General features: G+C 43.0%; 1 protein-coding gene across 1 annotated transcript in view; it reads right to left on the bottom strand.

Moving 5' to 3' along the window:
• Tet1 (tet methylcytosine dioxygenase 1) overlaps positions 1–8,098 on the bottom strand; it is a 114,627-nt gene that overhangs the window by 38,825 nt on the left and 67,704 nt on the right. The window lies entirely within an intron of this gene.

Here is an 8,098-nt window from a genome sequence, read left to right as displayed (position 1 = left end):
TGTGGTGCTGGGGGATTGAACTGTGGTCCCTGTGCTTTGCTAAACTTGTTGTAAGTAGGTGCTTTAGACCACTGAGCCATCCCTCCAGCCCCTCTGCCTCAAATTTTAAAAAAAAGTTAAAATAACCTTAAATACAAAAAGGTAACTCCTTTGGGAAATATTAGTATTAATAGAAGCTAAAAGTGTGCATATATCCATAATCCAGAAATTCCACGAGTAGTCCCATACTAACTAGAAAAGGACAGCACACTTCACAGCTGTCCCCACTGAAAACAATTACAATGTCATCATCAGTAGAATGTCCCAATACATTGTAATTATTCACAATAACAGAACATTACGCAGCAATGAAAATGATTTACAATTAAACATACGGTGGATTATCTTGTCATTCCAGTACTTAGTCAAAGAGTAAGAATTCGTAGCTGGGGCAGCGGCATATGCCTGTAATGCCATCTCTGAAGAGGTTGAGGCAGAAGGATGGATTGTTGGAGTTCAAGACCAGCCTGAGCTGGTACAAAGTGAGTTTAAAGTTAGCCTGGACTTCATACCCAGACCCTGTCTCAAAAAGCTAAGAAACAACCCTTGACTAGAGAACCAGCTGGATATGTAGAAGAAAATTTCAGAACTCTAAGATATTAATAAAATTTATTTAACATTAAAAAAAGCTAAGAAAAAAAGAATTCTTAATATAATTGTGAAAGAAATGAGATGAATCCTTCATGTTAAAGAGGAGGGACCAAGAAAGAACATGGAGAATGCTTTGGAGGTGCTACTTGATCCTGGTGAAAGTGCTTCCTTTGCAGCTTCTGGGAGTGGAGGACTGCTGCAGACTTCTGTAGGGGAGCTGCAGCTAGTTAATGGGTTGACCTTACCTAAGTGGAAAATGCAAGAAAACAGACTGGCAGATACAGTGGTACCTGCCTGCAATCCCAGCAGTCTGGGCGAGGCCAGGAGAGGAAATGAGAAAGCTGGGCTAAAGGCTGGGGATATAACTCAGTGAGAAGATCCTAGGTTCAAACTCCAGTGCAAATCCAACCACCAGCCTCAGAAATTGTCACTTTTTAGTATTTTAACCCTAGCCATTAGTTCCTTTGTTTATTTTATTCATTTCCATTGTTGCTTGAGACAGAGTCTCGCTACGTACTTCAACCTATTAAGCTATGTAACGCAGACTGGACTGAGCTTCCCGCAACCTTCGAAGCTGCCTCCAGCCTCCCGTGTGCTGGGATTATAGGTGCGCACCTTGCTGCCCAGCACGTTTTCCCTTCTCACTTTTTTAGTTTCTTTCTATACAGTAAATCTTTGTCATTCCTTTCTTTTTTCCTTTGGACATTGTGGTAAATTTCTTCACTTCCTATAGTCGTGTGGAGTTAGGATGCAACGTACATTAGAAGCAGCTTTATCTCAGTAGCTACTGGGTAGTTGGTTCTGGAAAACAGAACTCAGTTCACAGGAGGCCCACAATAAATAGTTGTGAAGTACACGTTTAAGACCCACAGAAAGGGCCAGCAAGATAGCTCAGTGGTCTAGAGCGCCTTCACAGGCAAGCTCAGGCAAGTGTGCAGGGACCTCAGTTCAATCCTTGGTAACACATGCAGCACCAGCCTACCCCCAGGGTTATAGAGCTCATGGTTAGAGGTTTCAGGGCCTAGTCAGCTGGCAGAAGAGGAGAAAAAGAAACAAGGGGGAAGACAAGCCTCTTCTGTCCCTTATCTTGTATTCAGGCCATGGGGATTAGGGCAGTGCCAAACCAGTCCATGGGCTGATATAGTAATTACCCTTAATCCTAGCACTGCAGGTGACTCAGTCACACCCTAAATCCAGCCACCTCTGAGAAAGCCCCATCTGTGACTGCATGAGACTTTGGGGGACATCTAGACACAGTCATGACACTTGGTGTCACTGCCTGTGCTGCTTTATAACCCTTTCCTCCTTTAAATTAGGGTGCTAAGTTTGTTGTTTCTGTAGCAAGAAAAGTAGCTAAGATACCAAGGATCATTGTTGAATGGGATCATTTCAAATTCAAAAGCTTTAGGATAGTAAAGGAAAGGCCCAGATAGCATGAAAAGACAACCTACAGTATAAGGGGAAAAAATCCACATTTTCCAGCTAGTCTTCTTATAGAGGCCAAATATTAGAATCTTTAATGACCTTATATTAAACTGCAAACAAAAAATATCTGTAATTCAGGTGTATATTAAAATTAATTGGAAATTTTTAAAAAGCGCTTCCCTGACAAATGCAAGGGCTTGACTTCAATTCCCAGTTCCGCAAAAAAAAAAAAAAAAAAAAAAAAAAAAAGACTGCACTCAGCCAAAGAGTGCTGACTGGTCAGATCTTAAGTCATTAGAGAAATACAGTCAAAAGCATTCTGAGTTGCTGCGGTTTGATCCCCACACCTCAAAACAACCAAACCTGCCCTGAAGGCATTCAGAGCAAAAAAAAAAAAGCACTCTGAGTCAAGTGTGGTGGCACATGCCTGTGATCCCAGCACAAGAGGATGACTATAAATCCAAGGCCAACCTGGTCTACATGGCAAGACCCTACCTCAAAAACATGCATACGAAAGAAAATCACTTTGACAACCTGAGATCCTGCCTTACTCCTGTTAGAATGGCCACCACCCAGAACTTACTGGAACCCAGTAAAAAAAGAACCCTTGTGCATGGCCTGGCCTGCAGGAGTGTGAGCATGACCACTGTGGAGCCCAGGAGGGGATTCCTCAGAAGCCTGTGAACAGAAACCCCATCGGCCCTCTCTCCTGGGTAGCCCACTCTAGCATCCCTCATAGACCTGCTTTGGCAGTCTGTGGCACAGTGGCTTTGCTCTGCAGACAGCTGCAGCTCCACCGGACCTGGGGACAGGAACACACATGGGAAGTGGAGTCTGGGTCAGCCCTGGTGAGACAGCATTGTGTTCCTCGCAGGAAAATGAATAGCTCAAGAGCATGAAGTGAAACAGGCCAAACCCAGAAGTACCATCACATGTTTTCTTTCACATGAGAAGCCCACAGCAGAAATAAGAGTAAAATAAAGGAGAGATGACAAGAAGCAGGGAGGCAGACCCTCTGGAGATGGCAGCAGGGACTGCAGATGGCTAGTACAGCACTCAAGCAAGTCCCCAAAATGAGCAGAAAGAGTCCATATCGTAAAAACATACCAAAAACAAACAAAAATATTTTCTTTAAAACAAAAAAAGGCTCTATTATCAGAGCTAGCATAACTATAATTGTAACATTACATTAGGAGATAATAGGCCTAAGTGGACAAAACCATGTTTTATAGCCCAAAAAAAGCAAAACAAAGCAAAGTGCATGATAACAACCACCACCCACTTGCAGTCTGCCTGAGCTGATCCTGAAGTGTGGATGATACTCTAATATTTGGATGATGCCACAGGCACCTAAAAAGCCCAGGGTACCACTCCTGTCTTCATTGTGCTGCCATGGTAACGAGCACGTAGGTTCATGTCTGATTCATGCAGACATAAGGGGCACCAAAGACAAACACAGCTGATGGGGACGAGGTAGAACCTTGACACAGAGGAATGGCTTTTTTGATGTGTAAAAGTGCAAGGTGGGTGTGTTGGTACATGCCTATAGTCCCAGCACTCAGAAGGCTGAGGTAGGAGGACTGCTAAGTGATTGAGGCCAGCTTGGGCTACACAGTAAGACCCCATCTCAAAATACAAAAAATAAAAAGAGGTATTTAGGTTCTGGGGATTGAACCCAGAACCCTGAGCATGCTACACAAGAGCTCTATCACTGAGCCATATCGCCAACCCAAAGCAAGAAAATCTGAAGATTTTTGGGTGCTTTAGTTTGATTTATGCTCTGTCTTTTTTTTTTTTTTTTAATTTTATTTATTTATTTAGTGTGTGTGTGTGTGTGTGGCCAGCTCAGCCCACCAGGGGGCGGGGCTGGCTGGCATGTGGTGCTGGGGGATTGAAATGCGGTCCCTGTGCTTTGCTAAGCTTGCTCTAAGTAGGTTCTTTAGACCACTGAGCCATCTCACCAGCCTCTATGCTTCGTCTTGACACACAATCACATCAGATGAGACTATTAAAGAAACCATCTATGTGAGTGTTTACTGTCATTCCTGCTATACAAGCACAACCCTTCAGAGAGGGTGGTGATATATTGTCAACTGTGGTTGGAATTAATCATTCCTTGGTAGTCATGACCCCAGGGGCTATTAGTGGCAGGTAGTTAAGGCCATAGTACATTCTGAGATAACACCGTTTCTTCAAACACTTTCTAAGTATCGAGAAAACCAGGCAGGCCCTGGTAAGGCCCAAAGAGATAAGGCAAAAATACCAAATTTCTTTTCTTTTTTTTGCGGAACCAGGGATTGAACTCAGATCCTTGTGTTTGCCAGTCAAGCGCTTATCCTACTGAGTCATCTCCCCGGCCCAAAAATACCAAATTTCAACCAGGCATAGTAGTGCACATCTGTAGGCCCAGTATTTGGGAGGGAGGCTGAGGCTGGAGGTTCACCAACAGTTCTAGACAAGCCTGAACTACATAGAGCGCTGAGAGGGAGGGAGGGAGAGGAGGAGAGAGAGAAAGAGAGACAGAGAGAGACAGAGAGAGACAGAGAGAGAGAGAGAGAGAGAGAGAGAGAGAGAGAGAGAGAGAGAGAGAGAGAGAGAGAGAAACGGAGAGAAAGGCAGACAGGGAGACAGAAAGACCAAGTTTCTGCCAAAGGCTGATAGCTATGTGGCAGTGTGAGCAACCACTGTGCAAACGTACTGTTGAGAAAAGAGCCCCACCGTTCTGCCAATGAAGGAAAACAGTGCTCTAATGGCTTAGAAAGTGGCACTGCTGGGTTACCATCAGCTTGTGGGTCTGCTGTGTGCCATCGTCATAAAGAGAAGCCACACTTATACCCCCAGCACCCAGAAGGAAGAGGCAGGAGGGTCGCTGAGAGTCCAAGACCAGGCTGCACTACCTCATGAGGCCCATCTAAAAATAAAAGGGGGGGCGTGGCTGGGGAGATAAATCAGTTGAATAAGTGCATGCCTGGCGAGCGCAAGGGCCTGAGTTCAATCCCTGGCTCTGCAATAAAATAAAAATAAAAATGAAGCTACTCCTGAAAAGCAAAGCTATACAGCACTTCAAGACACCAAGTTTAAAAGTATTCAATATTGTGCTGGCCTTGGGGGTGTGCACATGTAATCCCAGCAGTCTGGAGGCCAGCCTGGTACAAAGTGAGCTCAAGGCCAGCTTGAACTGGACAGCAAGACCCTGTCTCAAAACGACAAAAAAAGTGACATAGGACCTGTAATCTCATAACCATTTACTCAGCACAAATTCACTAACTCTTCCAAGCTGAGCCCTGCTCCAGGCACTAGTAGTGAACAATATATTACAATATATATTTTTTTAAATTTTTATTTATTTATGTGTGTGTGTGTGTGTGTGTGTGTGTGTGTGTGTGTGTGTAGCCAGCTCAGCCCACCAGGGGGCGGGGCTGGCTGGCTTGTGGTGCTGGGGGGTTGAACCGCAGTCCCTGTGCTTTGCCAAGCCTGTTCCAAATAGGTGCTTTAGACCACTGAGCCATCTCACCAGCCCCAATTACAATGTATTTCAAACAAGATAGAACATCAACAAAAAAATAAAACTTGATTAAATAGATAGATAGATAGATAGATAGATAGATAGATAGATAGACATGGCCTCACAGTGTAGCCCAGGCTGGCCTTGAATTCATGACAATCTTCCTGTCTCAGTCTCCTAGGTGCTGGAAACCTTGTGATTCTTATGATATATATGTCAGTCGTGGGACCTATACTGTTTGCATAGATGTGGCATAGCAATACCTGGCTTTATGACAATACCTAGCAACATTTAGTGCTCCTTCATAGATACTTAAAAAGCTCAGTGGCAGAGCTTTATTTCATTCCTATGGCAAAACTTTACAATTTTCTTTTCAAAACTTTATTACTGGAAAATATACCTACCAGTGAGTAAAACATTATTACCACAAGTCAGGATGAGTGTTATCAATGAGGCTTCTGGGAACCTAACAGTGTTCTATTTCTTAGTGGGGATTGTTTCACAAGTACAGTATTCACTTTACAAATGTAGGCAACTTATACACTTGTATGACCATTTTCATGATATATTCCATAATGAACATTATTTATTTAAAGTCAGGGAGGGAGATCTCACAACAACCCAGCCCTGCAAAAAAAAAAAAAAAAAAAAAATTCTTTTAAATATTTTAAGACAAGGTTTTGCTAAGTCACTGAACTGCCAGGCTGGACTCAAACTTGGAACCCTCCAGCCTTAACCTTCAGTGCTGGTGTTAACAGGTGTGCATCCCCACACCTGGCTCTGACATTATTTTTAAAAATATACCCTTTAAGCCAGCTGTGGTGGTACATGCCTGTAATCCCAGCTCTTAGGAGGCTGAGGCAGAAGATCACCTCAGAGTTTGAGACCCAGCTTAGACTAGTTTAGTTCAAGGCCAGCCTGGACTACACTACATAGTGAAACTGTCTCAAACAAACACCCCTTTGGTCAGTCTGCAGAAAATCATAAGAAAAAAATATGTTATTGAAATAATTACTAAAAAAAAGAAAGAAAGAAATAATTACTAATCTGTACAGTTACTACTAAAAAGTAATTTCATATGGGTTAAAATTTTAGGATCAAATTATCACTTTTGATCTTTGGTCAAGCCTTTGTCCTTAGAGCCAGGTTTAACATGGCGTGCCTTGGAGGTACATAGTGTATGTCCAAGTACATTATTCTCTACAAAGTAACTTTCCCTTATTGCCTAAAAACATAGCTCATGAAGAAAACCTATCCCAGTTTTATTGTAGAAATTTGCTGCTTCTTGGACATTTAAGCTTGAATATATAAGCACCATGCTTCTCGCATGATTTGAAACTCATGGGGCTGGGAAGATAGCACAGTAGGATAAATGCTTGTCTGGCAAGTGCAAGGGCCTGAGTTCCACCAAAAAAAAAAAAGAAGCAACTCATTATCATGTGTGGCCTCGTCATAATCATTGTGGTACAATTAAAACACACACACACACACAGGTCTGCACACATGCCATCCCAGCACTTGGGAGGCTGAGGCAGGAGATCATCTGATTGTGAGGCCAGACTGGGCTACTACAGAGAAACTTTGTCTCAAAGAGAGAAAAAATAAACAAAACAAAACAAGGAAAAAAAAAATATCAAACCACTGTGCCCTTTTAAGGCCGGGGTAGAGCTCAGTGGCATAAGCACTTGCCTAGCAAACACAAGACCCCGAGTTCAAACCCTTGGTACCAAAAGTTAAAAAAAAAAAAAAAAAAAGTCCACTGTGTCCTTTAGAAAAAACAAAGTAGCCACAACATCTCCCCTTTCCCTTGACCTTTGTCCTTGCTATCTCTCTACTTCACTGCTCTTCCCCGCATTCTTGGGGAAATTTTACTTGTAAACTTGAACCCTGTTTGTCATTCGTGTCTCTTTGGGAAATGGGGTCTACTGCCCAGTGTGGGCTCAAATTCATGAGCTCAAGGGATCCTCCCACCTCAGCATCCTGAATAGCTGTGATTCCAAGTTCCCGCCATCCCATCTGTTCACAACCATCTCATCGCACACATCCGCTCCCAGAGAGGCCCCAAAACCCATGTAGAGGAGAATCCCTAAAAGATTCACAGACTGGAGAAAAGATGGGAGGTGGCAGCAACCTCCAGCAGGAGCCAGGCTGTTGGACTCCCTAACTGTACATGAATGAACTCATAGTATAGAATTTAAGAAGGAGAAATAAGTTTAGCAAAAGCAACTATATATAATTATATATGAGATACTTAAGGAAAATAAATTTGAAAAGAGCCTAACATCTATAACTACTCTTTTTTATTTTTTTATTTGTTTTATTTTTTAAATGTATTTAGTACAGGGTCTGCAGGGTCTCACTACACAGATCGGACTTGTAGTGATCCTCCTGTTTCCAGCCTCCCAAGCACTGGGATTGATTACAGGCACCTGCCACCACGCCCAGTCTTACAACTACTCTTTAGTGTTTAAAACAAAAAATGACACCTATGCAAACATTCTGAAGGTGTAAACCAACTGGGGCTGTAACTCGGGGGGG

The sequence above is a fragment of the Octodon degus genome, unplaced genomic scaffold (assembly GCF_000260255.1).
Source record: "Octodon degus isolate 3935 unplaced genomic scaffold, OctDeg1.0 scaffold00046, whole genome shotgun sequence".
Taxonomy (NCBI): domain Eukaryota; kingdom Metazoa; phylum Chordata; class Mammalia; order Rodentia; family Octodontidae; genus Octodon; species Octodon degus.
The sequence above is the reverse complement of the archived record's forward strand: the minus strand, read 5'-3'. Positions and strand labels throughout refer to the sequence as shown.